General features: G+C 47.7%; 1 protein-coding gene across 9 annotated transcripts in view; it reads right to left on the bottom strand.

The window, feature by feature from the left end:
• The window catches only part of SLC22A23 (solute carrier family 22 member 23), a 188,189-nt gene that overhangs the window by 80,360 nt on the left and 92,018 nt on the right, over positions 1–15,811 (bottom strand). The gene's annotated exons all lie outside the window — the stretch shown is intronic.

The following is a 15,811-nucleotide window of genomic DNA, read 5'->3' as shown; positions in this document are numbered from 1 at the left end:
GCTCTGCCCAGCGCCGGGAGGAGTGCGACTGGTGCCCCAGCCTGGACGCCCTCCTGTCTCCGTGCAGTGATGTGTTCTCATGGAGGTTTTTGCTCTCCACTCCTTCGTCTAACTCAGGCCTGCCTGGCTCCTATCTCACTGTAGGCTCCTCCTTCATAGCACCTGTCCCATCTGTGGGGGACACACGTATCTAATTACCTGCGTGCCACGTGTCTCCTGCCCTGGACTGAAGGCTCCAGGAGGAAAGAGACATTATTTTTTTTTGTCAACCCCAAACCTCTAGTCCTCGGTGGCTGCACGTTCCACGACTCCATGCTTGTGGATGGAAGGAGGTGGGGACGTAGGGAAGTGAGGGAGGGAGTTGGCTTCTGACCACGGCCTGGAACAACTACTACAACTATGGAGTCTGCCCTCTGAACCAAGGCCTAGGCGCCATCTTTCCTGGAACAGGAGCTGTATTTTCTACAAGCTTCTGTTTTCTCTTCTTACCCGAGCTTTGGTTGACCTGTGGCTATCTGCTCAGAGTGACAACAGCAGCCTGTGTTGTGTTTGTCTTGCTTTCAGGTTCTTTGCTGAGCAAAGCCACTGCTTGCTTACTGAGTCCCGTCTGCACCTAAGTGAGTGCACACTATAGAATCTAGCCCTGTTGACAGAAAAATGCAGCCCACTACTTGGCACTTACTGACCTGGCGATCACATGAGCATCCGCCACATTCCAGGCACTGGGCTGGTGCCCTTCCCATCTCCCAGGACCTGACCCACCCGACACCTGAGGCCAGATACTTCATCCCAGTGGCTGCTCACTCATCCCAAGATCCAACTAGGAAACTGTCCAGGAAAAACAGAGCTTCAAACCTTCCAGCTGCAGAAAGTCACTGAACCTTACAGCAAGCATCCTCAGTCACAAGGAGACAAACCCATCCCAGCCAACAGACTGCGTCCCCATGCCTCAGGGCCAGGGTAGGGAGGGCTCAGGAATTTAGAGGCTTTGCTCCAGAGGAGAGTCAACTGGTCCTCTCTCCCTTTCCACCTGTCTCCCAGCCTTCATCACCACTCTGGAAATAGACATTCATCTTTCATTACCCTTTCAGAATAGTAAACAGTGTCTCCCTCTGAGTAGACCAGCAAGCCACAAAGCCTCCCCTGAGCAGGATGGCAAGGAAAGGGAAGGCTCCTCTGCTTCTGCCCTCAAGGACAGCTGCCTTTTCTGCAAACAGCTGGGCGATGGGGCACTTCCCACGGGGGCCAGCTGGCCTCTGCTCTTCACTTTTCCCTGCCGAAGTCTGCAGAGCCCTCAAGGAAGCCTGCCCTAGCCAACAAGCAGCTCGGCACTGAGCTGGAGCTTCAGACTGCGCAGCGGGAGCTCCAAACACCTTTCTGTCTCCTGTCTTTCTTCCTCCCCACTTCCTAGGGACCTAAGAGGCAGCCTCTCTCTTCCTGTCCCACCTACCAGGGACTCTTCAGCCAAATTGACTCCTATCACCAAATCACAAAGCCAACCCCCAGGGAAGCCCTGTGTCCCCTGGAGTTTCTGGAACCATCTCTAGAATGTGGATCACTCACGGGGCATCCCCCGCAGGCCCTGAATTATTACAGTACCAAAATATACTTTCCTTTCTCCTCCACCTCCTCACAGCCTGGCTTGCATTAGGCTAACCTTCACGGCTGGCATAAGCTGTTTTCATCAGATTAAAATGCGTGGCCCCTCTTCCCACACACTACTGTATTTCTGTTTGGTGAAGAATATTCAATACTCAACCAACCAAGTGCTTTAAATATCACTGAATCTTGGGAGGTGGAAGAGCAGAGTGGAGAAGATGAATTCTTTGAACTAAAATAAGCCTAACATGAAAGTAGGAAAATCACATGGAGTGGGCAGTGCTGCAAGCAACCTAATACCTCAGGAGAGATAAGGGGGTGGCTATGGCTCCCATCGATCACAGACCTGGGACACAGCACTTCCAGGGCTCTTGATTCCTGTGACACATGAAGGCAGATGACCACAGTCGCCTCCATCCCCTGTTGTAGGCTAACTCAATTCACACTCCCTTGGTTCTTCGTCTTGGTAGGACCATGGTTGATAGAAAATTCTTTCCCAGTACTGGACGGCATAGTGACTCAGCATGTGCTCGCACACTCACACACATACATACACCCCCCCGCCACAAAAAGTTTCATAAAACAATACTTAACCCTTATTGTGTGTGATGTACTTAATTCTATTCTTTTTCTTTAAAAATGCTGGCAGGACTGATGGGATGGATTTTATCACCCGTAACCCAATCCCTAATGTGTCATAAACTCCAGTTTTAAAAGCTGCTCTAAAGTCAGGTTGGAAAACTATGACCCTCAGGCCAAATCCTGCTGAAGGCTGCTGTTTTTTGTACAACACACTACTTGTTTTTACTCAGCTTGCCTGTAAGAATGGTTTCCACATTTTTAAATGGTTCAAGACAACCAAAAATTTCAACGTGAAATTGAAATTTTAGTGTCAACAAACGTGGCTTTTGTGGAGTGCAGCCACACTCATTCACTTCCAGAGTGTCCGTGGCTGCTGTTGTGGTAACAGCAGTAGGCTTGGCAGAGACCGCATGGCCTGAACAGCCCAGGATATTCGTGTTCTGGCCCTTTGCAGAAAACCTGGCCCCTACCTGCTCTGAAGCTTTGACAGCTGCAGACTGGATTAGCTGATCCATTCGTCAAGCTGGTGGTCAGAGCCAGCATGTTTTAGTTTCCTTTCTGTTTCTAATAGAAAAATCAGCATTTTCACTCAAAAAATGCAAATGGTGACTTTTATTAGAAGAGTAGATTCCTCAATGGAGACTGAGTTATTTTCACATCAGAGACAAAAAAAAAAACAAATGGAATTTCTTGGGGGTAGCAGGGAGCTGGTCTCACTGTCCTTCCCACTCCCATTCTGCGGTCAATCGTCTTGTATCTTCAAAGGGCACTTGAATTTTTAATCATCTTCTCTTATTGAGGCATTTAATTTGTGGTGAAAGAGAAAGATATTTTTCTGAACAAAAATCCCTTTTGAATGTCCTAACTTATAATGGTGAGCCTGCATTTCCTCTATGAGAAGTAAGGCCAGGCCGATTGGAACAAATTCCACTTAAAATTCAAGAAACCCATGTGAGATGAAAAGTACCCTCAGAATGGCCACAAACAAAGACCTCATAAAAGGCTAATGCCATCTGTATAGAATTACAGGAAAGAAAGTGAGAGCTGGAGAGGCCCTGCAGCTAAAGCCCCCAGCTTTTGTGAGGCTCAGGCGGGATGGAAAAAAAAAAATCTCCCTATTAGCATTCTAGCCGGATGGCCCTTTGTCCAGGGTAATCAGAGTGCGGTGGAAAATGCCAGGCCATTTATCCTCTTGGGGTGGAAAACCAAGGGGCGAAGGAAAAGGTCGGGGGAAAAATAATCTGATGTTATCAGCTAGTGTTGGCAGAAAGACAAGTCTTGAGATTTTATGGGGTGGGGGTGGCAGAGCTGGGCAATGAACACAAATCCTAGGGGTTGCCCTGAGCGTGCCAGGCAGTGGGGAATGTTCAGCCCACAAGTACTGAATGGTTAGGACTAATGAGCAGTCATCCCAGCTCAATCAACAGCCTTCTCTGTGGCTTCCTGCCCACCCCTCCCACCCGCTGCTCTGGAAACCTCTCTCGCAGCCTTTCTTGGCTTTAGCCTAAGAACATGCCACTTGCCACTTTGAAGATTCTGTAACACATCTCCCCGAGCCACACTGCACCACAGGGCGGGCCCTGTGCATGCCATATGTCTGCTGTTTGGTATCAAAACTGTCCCCAAGGAGACTTGCTACTTCACTCAGGACTGAGCCAGGAAACCCAGGTTCTAATGCATTTTCATCTAATGTACATGACCCCCAGGTGACCAGGAGGATGGGAAGCAGGGCCAAGGCCTGAGCTACCGCAGTCCTGGGGACCACTTCAAGATAGATGGAGTCCCTCTACACCACACCAAACCGGAGAGCAGGGATGGATGCTCTGGGTGGATGACTGTTTCTGAAATGGGAGTCAAGGTGAAAGCACTCAATGTCCTCCCCTCCTCAGGCAGAGCTCCTGGAGTGCTGAGAGGTGGCAGAGACCACAGGCAAAACAGGCCCACCAGGACCACAGATAAGGAAGGGAGGAACAGGACAGGTTGTGTAAAGAGATGTGTGAGTACCTCTGGTCCTGCTGCTCTGACAGTGAAAACCACATACACAGACATGCAGATATACACATACACACACACACTCACACAGCCATAGATACTCACAAGCATGCACACACAGACATGCAGAGACACATACAAACACAGCCACAGACACTCACAAGCATACACACACACACACACAGCCATGGACACTCACAAGCATGCACACACAGACATGCAGAGACATACGCTCACAAGCACAGCCACAGACAGAAACATACACAGACACGCAGACACACACACACACTCACACAGCCAGACACTCACAAGCATGCACACACAGACATGCAGACACACACACAAGCATACACAGACATGCAGACACACACACACTCAACAGCCATAGACACAAGCATGCACACACAGACATGCAGAGATACACACTCAAACACAGCCACAGACAAACACACACAGCCACAGACACAAGCATACACACAGAGACATACAGACACACACACACATGCCACAGACACAAGCACACATTCATAGACACACACAGAGACACATATTGACACATTCACATATACAGCCACACACACGTAGGCACACTTGCAGACACACAAATATACAGAGAGAAAGACCAAAGGTGAGCACACACTGAGCCCCAGCCATGATGAAAGGGAAAACAGGCTCTGATCTCTGCCTCATTCTTGTTTTCCCACCTGAAAATCAGAAACCTGCTACTGGACTCACCTGAATCATGGGAAATGGCCTCACTTGAGTCTTAAATCATATTCTCACAGCATATAAAAAGTGGAGGTCTGAGAATAATTGGTGTTGCTTACAGATGTTCAAAAAGCAGAAAATGACAATTCTTTCATTAACCTGAGTGAGGGAACAGCACACAGTGCAAACTCAGAGCCAACAGCAGTTTAGAGATGCTCCCCAATATGTATGGATAAGCCGCACACCCTGGGAACAGCCGGGAGGATGTCAGATGCCCCTGTGACCTGCACATTGCTACCAGCACCCCTGCAGGTCAGCTTGTCCCATCAGGACTTTGTTGCTGAGGAACACGGTTAATATTTGATTAATACAGTGATTATATTCACTTTTTGCCTTAACTTTCAAATAAGACTTTTTACCCTGTCCCTCAGTAATGATGATACTGTCTCAGGAGATGCGAAGACTCCCCAGCAAGTGCTCCACTGAATCTAAAATCACATATAAGTATCACCACTTCCCTGTTCACAGGAATAATCTGTTATACTAGGAGATTTTGAAGGCAAGATGGCAGGGGCCCATAAAAGACACATAACTGTGGGCCTTTACCTGGCTGCCTAAACCGAAACCTAGTTTTCCAGCATTTGACCCAAAAAAGGGGAGCTTGGTCTGTGTTAGATTCCCTACACTACAGCCAGAGCCCCATTTAAGAGGCACTGCCTGATTCTCCCAGTTGCCAATCTCGCCCTCTTCTATGGCATTTTAGTTAAAATAACTTCCTGTGTCTCAACATCTGGCTTGAGCTGATGGCTTCACACCTGAATCCCACCCAATGGGAAATGGCCATGACCCTGGTGCCGGGCTTGGAGACGTCACCTGCTTGATTCAGGCATTCATTATGCTTTACAAAATAAGACTATTAGGAACACAGTTCAGCTGAAAATCACAAGACTAGGGCTACTGAAATTTTTGCTCCCAAATCACCAGATCAGTCAAGCACCACCTTTCCAGACAAGGGGCTGTGCTCATCCCCTTTCTGAAGCTGTGATGTGGCTCTTCTGCCCTGTGCACTGCCACCCAAATGTCCTCATGTGATTTCTGGCTTCCAGGGTTGCTGTTCCCAAGGGCTCCCTCCTCAGGAAGCCACACCACTCCCCACCTTCTTAGCAGAGGCAGACCCTCCCCTCCATGGCCAGTGTTTCCCAGGACCCCAGTTCTGGCCCAGAGCATGACAGTATTGAGGAAGTGTCATGCAGAGGTTCCTTACAAATCCCAGGCTACCAACTTTTCCAGCTCTCCTATACGTGGGCCACTTTGCTTTTTCTAAGAAGACACAAGGAAAAATGCTGTTCCTTGGGCAGGTTGACTGAATCCTCTGATGTGACAGGTAGTTAAGCTGCTTATCTGGACAGATAAACCTCCTTGGCAGTCCTGCATGGATTGTGGAAATTTAGATGATGACCACATGTGTTTTCTCCTGAGAGTTGGCATGGCCAAGACAAGAGCCACATACAGCTTCTAAGCGAAAAACACATACAGGCTCACACATAGAACACATAGCATGGTGCACCCCCCAATGGAGAAGCAGTCAGGGCATCAGATGGGCAAAGACATTCTTTCAAGTCCCCTCAAAGGTAAATTCAAAAGGAAATGCACATTTACAGAGGAGAAAGTGACTAAAGTCACACAGACTTTCCTTCTCTTGACTTGTGTACTTTTGTATCTTTACATGAGGTGGGTTGGGTGAACAGCAGAGAATCTCAAGAAGATTCAGATTCTCCTTCCATGTTTTTGCTGCATTTAGTAAGTGCCTCCATCACAGTGACCACTGTACTGTGGCCAGATCCACTGATATAGTAAAGACTCTGCACCTCGAAGGCAAGGCAATGTCTTTCCATCCTTGGAGACCCAGCGTCCAGCAGGCACTCAAGGAAGGATAGGTGAACCATTTATTAGTGGGTAAAGTAATGGATGAACTGAAACAGTCTGTTTTTAGCTGACGTCCCAGTAGAGTGTTAGGGGAAGTCAAGGTGTTGGAGGGGTTGCTCTAGATTTCAGTGATCCACACCATCTCTAATTTCTTACTAATCAAATAGTGAATGTCTGACAAATGGGGAAGGTACTATGCTGGGCCAAGTGGCCACATAATGGGCTGCTGAATACCATAGTTCAACATCTTCTTCAATTGGCACTTGTCTTTCCATGTCACTTAAGCAGGCCGGCCTCATTAGTTCATGGGTAGACAACACGCAAAATAGAAAAGTAGGACCTGAGGGTCAGAGGGCTACAGTGTCAACTCCGCCCCTAAAAGTACATTTGGACGATTTGTGCTGTACCCTTTCCTTTAAACAGGCAACAGGCAAAACAATGAGGCTCCTACTACCAAGTTTACAAAAACAAAAACAAAAAAACCCAGCATCTCTCCCCATGGCAGTATTCAAATCCTTATCTTTGTGCTCCCACCCTCCACTCACTTGGAAATGGTTCCCTGTCTTCACTGTCACCACCATCCCCAGCTAAAAAAAAGTGCCCCTCCAAACACTATCCAGTAGCTCTTCAAATAAAACAGGATGAATAGAGAGGTCTTGATACAATCAGTTTTTTCATCTTCAAAATGGAGACCAGAAACAATAGAGCAAAGAGATTGATTTATTGGGTATAGTGAGAAGCCTCTGAAGTTAAAAGACAGGAGGGAGACAAGTCTGTTTGCCGGTTCTCCACACCCTATTCTATGCAGCAGAGCAACTCTCCCTGGGTCAAGAAAAAAGAGCTCTATGATAATCTCTTAAAACTATGTCTGTAGTTACAGATCGGCATTTTCCCTCTTACTGTCTGTGTAAGAGAACAGGACGTTGCTAGGCGGAGGGAAGTTACTGCATGAAGGCCAAGGTCATCACAAGGTTACTGTTCTCCTAAGTCTGGGCTTGGTCTGGGCCCTCCTGCCCCGATCCCTGCATCAGCCCCACTCTCAGGCTCCAGAGCTGGGCCCCTGGTGCCCAGTCAATCCTTTCTGTGCCTTCCCAAATTTAATCTCATTTTCTGGCTCATCTACTATTCTCCTTTGCTATTTCTTAAGTCCTGGGCCACGGGAGCCCAAGGTCTCACTCAGCCCTGCAAGAACCCCAGCTCTCAAAGCTGGCATCGCTGTCGCTCATTCCCCGTCCCTGCACTGACACGGAGGAGCCACTGGATAATATAGTTAATATAATATAATATAATATAATATAATATAATATAATATAACATAACATAACATAACATAACATAACATAACATAACATAACATAATAATGCTGAAGTATTAAAAAAAGAAGGAAGTTCAGAAAAACAAACAGTATGACAGCATTTGTAGAAAGTTTTTTAAAAAGGCAAAACTGTATAACATGGTGTTCTAGATGTGGTAAAACCAAAGAAAACTCATGAGGGTGAAAAACAGCAAATTGGAGTAGGGGGGCACGTGGACAGGGGTAGGGAGGATGTGTGGAGCGGGGGGAGGGACGGAGGGGCGGGAGGGTGGGCTTACTAACGAGGCTTGTTTCTGAGTCTGGGTAGTGGATACATGCGACGTCAGAAACATCTCAGTTAAGGAAAGAAACAGAAGCATGCGTGTTTTCTCTGGAGGGCTTTCCTTCCACGTGCCAGCCCTTGGAATCTGAACTCCTGGCTCTTGGAAACATTCAAAAGGAAATGGTGGGCCATGGAACAGCTGACAGGATTGGATGGTAAAACAGTGCCTTGGATCCAACCTCGGCAGCTACAAGGGTAAAAGGCCACACCCCCATCTCAGAGATGGCAGCAACCTCATCCAAGGAGCAGGGGACGCCTCAGAGGAGTGATGTTGGCAGTCTCTCACTTCCTCATTTGCCTCGGAAAATAAAGCTAACCCTAAACTTAGCCACCCTGCACTACCCTCCCGCTGGCTTCTCCATTACACTGGGCAAATCTTCAGCCCCAGAGACAGGAGTGTTTATTTTAGAAGCAAACCCGCTGGCCAGGACACCAACCACGTGAAACATTTCTTCCTAAGCCTGGAGCTTTGTTGTAACCATGCTGTCTTCTTCCTTATTGGCTCAGCAGTGAGATGGGCTGGCTTGAACTCTGGGGCTTGAAACTTGCCCAAGGTATCAACCACCACCCATAATAAGGTGCACGATCATGCTCAAGGCCTTCAGAGAGATCATCTGTGGATGTGTTACCTCATATGCCCTCACCAAATCCTATAAATAAGAATATCAAGTAGTATCCCCATTTCCAAGATGGGAAATGGTACCTTCAAAGGTCAGGTCATGGACACTGATGCCGGTGGTGCCTCTAGATCCCAACTACTGTGGTTTGTTCTAAAGGCTGCAGCAGCCTGGACCACAAAGACAATTTCAAAGCAGTAAACCTAGCAATACAGACTGGAAGAGAAAACCAAAACAGAGCCCAAAAACCCGAAACAAGGCAGGCGCTGTATGAAATGCTCACATTTACTCCAGTGCCCACAACTACATGCTCAGAGTCTCAGGAATCCAGCAGGATTTCAATGCCATGGGAATATTTATCACTGTTTTTGCCAAACAAACTCCCTTACCTTAACAAAGGTCAAGTACACTGTAAAACTCCCAGTGCAAACAAATGGCTGGAGGACTCATCCCAGCTTCTGTAAAGTCTTTGCTAATAATTATCCAGGCAGCTTTCCTAATGTGGGTGTGGCTCCGCAATAGTCTAAGGATTAATCCCCTTATTAATTGGCATGAGGAAAGGATTGCAAATACAAAGTGTGTCCTTCCTGGCTTTCTACCTGCTGAATTAGGCTCAGGTCTTCATGGGTTCCAAAACTGGACTACATCTACTGTGTTTACCTCATTCTAAATATCAAAAAGGTATCTAAACGCTTGTCATAAGAAATTTAGAATTTCCCTTTTTGGTTACCGATGTAAAAGCTCCTTAGCTTAGGGACTGTGTTCTTAGTCAGCACGCCATGCCCAGTTCCTGGCTCACAGAAAACACTGAATGATGACAAATAGTGAAAAACAGAAGGAGGCTGTGCGTAATGAATGCATTTCATTCACGTGTTCAGCAAGGATGATGAAGTAGCACCATGCCAGGAGAGATGCCAAGATGAAGAGGCCACATCACCGGCCTCAAGGGACTGACAGTCTGATGGAAGAGACATGTGCCTGTAAGACACAGATGGGGTCCTGTGCTGCAGGAATGCAAAGAAAGGGTCAGGCTGGCTTTGCCAAAGAGGCTGCATTTGAATTTTCCCTTAAGGGAAAAGTAAGTAGGTCTGTCCTGCCATGTGGGTGAGGGGAAGGGAGGAGGCCTGGGAGGAGAGTTTTCAGAGAGGCAACCAGCTCTTGCAAAGGCGGCCAGTGCAGAAGAGGCTGGACAGGTTAGGTTCTCAGTATCAAAGTCACCAGGATGGAGAGAAGTTGGAACCTTTCAATCCTGTAGGTAGGGGTGCAAAATGGTGTGGTCATTATGAAAAACAATATGGCAGTTCTTCAAAAACCTAAAAACAGAACTGCCATATGATCCAGCGATTCTCCTTCTGGGCACTTTTCCAAAAGCAGTGAAATCAGGATCTCAAAGCACTTGAGAGGAGCACCCCCCCATGTTCACTGCAGCCAAGATATGGAAACAACCCAGGCTTCCACTGATGGATGAATGGACACATGAAGCACAGTGAAAAATACAATGGAATAGGATTCTGCTTAAAAAGGAATGGAATTCTCACACATATGACAACATGGATGAACTTGGAGGAATTATTTTAAGTGAAATAAGCCAGTCACAGAAGGACAAATACTACATGATGCCACTTACATGAAGCATGTAAAAATAATAAGCAAGTTCAGAAAATGGTATGATGGTTGCCAGGGGCTGGGGGAGGCAGACACGCGGAGTTACTAGTCAATTAGCATAAAGTTTCAGTCAAACAAGATGAATAGGCTCTGGAACTCTACTATACATATTGTGCCTATTGTTCACAATACTGTGCTGTACACTAAAGAAATCTGCTAAGAGGATAGGTCTCATGTTAAATGTTCTTACAACAATAATAAAATAAAATAAAATAAAAATAAATAAGGCCCCAGGAGAGTTTCTGTTTCATCAACCCAATGAAAACACCAGAAGGAGCCACAGCTCCAGTGAGGAGGAACTGAGAAGGGATTTCCTATCGGGAGGCTAGAGGGGTGGTGGGAGCCTTTGCCATTTCAAAGGGAAGCCCTGGCTTCCTGGGTGGTGTCTGCTTGCTACTACCCAACGCCCCGAGCTGCCGCCCATTGCATTTCCACGTCAGCATCAAGTCAGGTGTGCTCCACCCATGTCTAATCATGTCTCAGTCATTCAGGATGAAGAGAGAATAGGGAGTTCAAAATAGATAACTGCAAAAATGAAAGCTCTTTTACTAATTTAGTGCAACACAGAGACAGTCCAGAACAACACAGACTACATCCAGAATCACATTCAGCAAAGATGATGAGGTAGCACCATCATTTCAACTAAGAAAAAGATGGGCACTGAGAAGGAAAGCAAGGAACACACCAGCTGAGACTCATTTCATTCTAGGACAGTATGAGAATGAGCATCTCCCTGGGAATTCACCGCCATCTCTCTGGGAATTCACGGCCCTCAGGCAGATGACAGATGCTGCTAAGCTATGCTAGCTGGTGTTGCCACATTTATTCTTCATCACTGAGTAGTTCTCCTTAGGTCACACAAGTAACTATCCATCTGAGTGCAAGTTTAAAACCAAAGAGGACATACAGATGGCCAATAAGCACATGGAAAGATGCTTGGCATCACTGTCACTGGGGAAACATACATCACAGTGATAATGAGGGGCCCTTCACATCCATCATGATGGTGGCTGTTGTCAGACAGAAACAGAAAATAACAAGTGCTGACAAAAATGTAGGGAAACTGGAACCATGGTGCAACACTGGTGGGAATGTACAATGATGCAGCCAACTGGAAAAAACAGTACCACTGTTCTTCACAGAATTAAACAGGACTACCATCTGACCCAGCAATGCCACTTTTGAGTATGTATTTCCCCAAAGCAAAAGCAGGGACTTGAAAAGATATTTGCACATCTATATTCACAGCAGCATATTCGCAACAGCTAAAAGGTGGTAATAACCCAAGGGTCCATCAACCGATAAATGGGTAAGAAAATACGATCCATCCAGATGATGGAATATGACTCGGCCTTCAAAAGGGAGGCCATATCCGACACATGCTACAGAATGGAGAAACATGTTGCTTTTCTTCTAATTTTCACTGTTTTGTCCTTAGAGATCCTTGTTCTGAAGGAATTCTGAAGACATTATGCTAAGTGAAGTAAGCCAGTCACAAAAGGACAAACATTGCATGATTCCACTTAAATAGGTTCTTAGTCAAATTCACAGAAACAGAAAGTAGAACGGTGGCTGCTTGGGACTAGGCGGATGAGAACAGGGAGTGAGTGTTTCTTGGGGACAGAGTTTCAGTTTGGGAAGATGAAAAGAACTCTAGGGATAAATGGTGGTAATGGCGGCATAAAAATGTGAATTACTTAATGGCTCTGAATGGTACATTAAAAATAGTTAAAATGGCAAATTTTATGCCATGTTTATTTTACCATGATAAAACAAACACTCCCTAAAACAACAAGAAAAAAGGCAAGTCCGTAGTATTGGCTTTTGAGAGCTCTGGCCTCACCCATCCACCCGAGGATCCTTAAACTCTGGAGGATCAGATAAGTTCAATCATCAGGAGGTGGGGTGAGTCACAGAGCTCACAGCATTACTGCTCTTGGGGGCATTTCTCCCATGGGCCTTAAAATCAAGAACTGCATTCTCACGGTCGGGTTGCAGGCAACGGCTCAACCGTGGAGGGAGGTCACTTCAGGGTCTTTGCATACATCCGAGTCAACCTCAACAGTCTTCTTAGTCCACACATCTCTGTATCACTTATTGCTATGTTGACTGCTTATCTAAGCCCCAGATACTGTCCCAGTTTATTCAGGAAACAAAGAGGCCTACAAGCTGGACTGAGCCCCTAATGGGTCCTCAGTGATGTCAACACAACAGATGTGCAGGCACCCCCAGGCAGATGGGCCCCTCTGATGGAGACCTGCATTCGGCCAGGCAGGCCCACAGGTGGCGTGGTCATCCAAGGCGGGAACAGGATTGGACAAAGGCTGCCCTCAGGCAAGGATGCTGGGGTGGGGAACAGGGGTAGCAGGAACAGAAAGTCAGAGCGGGGACTGGAGTGATGAGAGGCGCTGGTGGGTATCAGCAGCTGTGGGAAGCTAGAGGCAGCAGGGACGTCCAGGCCACAGAGTGTCCCACATTTCATATGCCTGTTGTTCGTATATTTTCTATTCCTACCCCCCATTTTATGCCTGACTCCAAGTTAAATCACTCAAGGACTTAAGACCCCAGCCAGCTGTGACTTAGATCATGGTTTCTCCCCGAAAGGAGTCTTGTAGCAGGGTTACACAGAACACACCCCCTCGACTGTCTTTCTACCCAAAAAAAAAGAGAGAGAGGGAAAGGTGCTTCAATAGGAGTGACATGGGGACCCCCAAGCTCTGCCCTTTAAAGACAGTTAAAGACCCCTACATCGCTTTTTTTTTTTTTTTTTTTTTAAGGAATTGGGTCCCTTCCATCTGTGGCCATAATTTAACCCAGAGCCTGTCCTCTCTCAAGAGCTGTCCGGCCTCAGGCTATGGCTGCCTCAAGCAGCATCATGTGGCCAGGTTAGCAGCAGAATGTCACGGAGAGGGGGTCCAAAGTTCAGCTGCTGGGAAAGGCCACACTGGCTGGGGTACCAGGAGAATGGTGACCCACCTGCCATCAATTCTATCTCTAAAACTCTGGGGTTCGGGTCTCCAGACTTAGCTTCTGTGCCCAATTTCACAGAGAATATTAGTCTCTCTGCATTAGTAAACCTCACTCTCATTTGAATTCAGACTTGAAAGCCCAGTCTCAACACAGCAAACCCCATGGGATCCAAGAAAAATCACTCCATGGGTCTGTTACTCAGTTGTCTTTTTGCTGAATCATATTGTTGGGGCAAGAAGAAACATGAGGCCACCTCAACAGATCACAAAGGCATCCAGGCCCGGAACACCTGTAAAGTGGGAACCATGTTCCAGTGCCAGGACCTACGGAGATAAAGACACAGTCCCTACCCTGAGGGATTTACAATCAGGCATGGAACATACTCCAAATCAACACCACACTGCTGCATGCTGATGCTCAAGCCCCACCTCACACACAGGCTGTAGAAACACAGAGGAAACCTATCAGGTCATTCTGTACACCTTCCCCTCAGATGCATGTGCTTGTCAGCAAATTACAGGCCCTATGAGGTCCTCTAGGGAGAAATACATTTTTTTTAAAGTAAACTTTGAAAAAACTTGCATTCATTTTTATCAGGGATTGAAACAACCACTAAGGATACTGTTTCCTGACCCAAGCAGCTGTTAACCAGGCAAAGGCCATGACCTTTCTTAGAACTCTCCATGGCCCTGGGCTCCATGGGATTGAATTTAATGAGCACAGCAAAGCTCCCATCCCATCTCTTTAGCAAGGCAATGCAGGAATGGAACTCTGGGGCCAGGCAGAGCCCCCAAGATGCCATCTACAAATCTGGCCTCTCCGTCTCTCTAGTACACAGAGAGAAGAGGGGAGAACCGGAGCCCAGCTCTCCCTGTGGAGAAAGGCTGCAGGTCCCAGAAGCATGCAGACCTCCAGGAACCAGCAGAGGAAGCATGAATTAAATACGGACATTAAGGACCATCGAATAAAGATTTTGAGGGCAAGGGGAATGGGGTGGTGGGGACAGGGGAATGTCCTGTGCCAGCTCCTGCCACGGCCGCCTCTTTGTTTCCATGTGTGCATGAATGAAATATTAAATAGGCTCTGCCAATTAACAGCCTTTCAACTGCAGACTGCTCAGAGCCCAAGGAAGAGTTTTGATCTGCATTCCCACTGCTCAGCACTCAGCAGGCACAGCGTCCCGTCCTGTGTGAGAATCCTACTAACCCTACTTCCTCAGACACTGGCTGCCCTGGCTGGGTCCGTGCCCACCACAGCCAGCCCAGGCAGCCTGGCCCCTGTGCCTACAGCAGCTGATGCCCCTGCCTGAGAACATTGACCCAGGGCCCTTCATTGCATCCTGGGACATCCCACAGGCCACCACCTGCAGCTTCAGAAACGGGCTCTCCACTTGGGTGGGAAGTAAGGCCTGGCACGCTCAGGCAAGGGCATGTTTTTTGTGACTTATGTTTTTCCCATTTTAAATTAACACAAAATATCAAAGCAGATGGGTCTCCCCCACATCAAAGTCAGTTCTCTCTTCCCGCAGCCCTAGCTGGCCTTTCCACACTAAGCGCAGCAGCATGGGTAAGCTCGGGCAGCACTGCCTGTGTGTCACAGCAGGACTGGACAGTCAGCAATTGCCTGTTGGGCTCTGTCCCAGGGGCCAGGCTACCGCCAGAACAGGACCTGAGACAGGGCCCAGGCCTCCTCCTCGGAGGACTGTGACACCCCGGGACACAGGCTGAGGAGAGGCTCTGAGGGAGAAGGGGAGGGGATAGAAAGGAAAGGGCAGGAATATGGCTCACGTGCTTAGTCACCACTCGTGGCCTGCTGCTCACCTTGATGTGACATGCTGCTGCCTGTGGCCAGCCCTGGGCCCAGCGTGGGCACCCACAGTCACACCCAAGCTAGGACGTGGCACCTTCAGTACTGAGGAGCCTGCTTGTGATTCTCTAGAGGACAATGACACCCCAAAAAGGAAAAAGCACAGCATTCCAGCTTGGTCCTTCCTGGCTTTAACCAATGCCAGGTTCCAGAGAGACAAAGGGGTGATTTTCTGGGGAGCTGCTGGGTGCCTCTTTGGCCTCTGCTCAGCCATCTACTAGATGGTCACTCCAGTGCCCCGTCCCCAT

Source organism: Callithrix jacchus, chromosome 4 (assembly GCF_049354715.1).
Source record: "Callithrix jacchus isolate 240 chromosome 4, calJac240_pri, whole genome shotgun sequence".
NCBI lineage: Eukaryota > Metazoa > Chordata > Mammalia > Primates > Cebidae > Callithrix > Callithrix jacchus.
The sequence above is the reverse complement of the archived record's forward strand: the minus strand, read 5'-3'. Positions and strand labels throughout refer to the sequence as shown.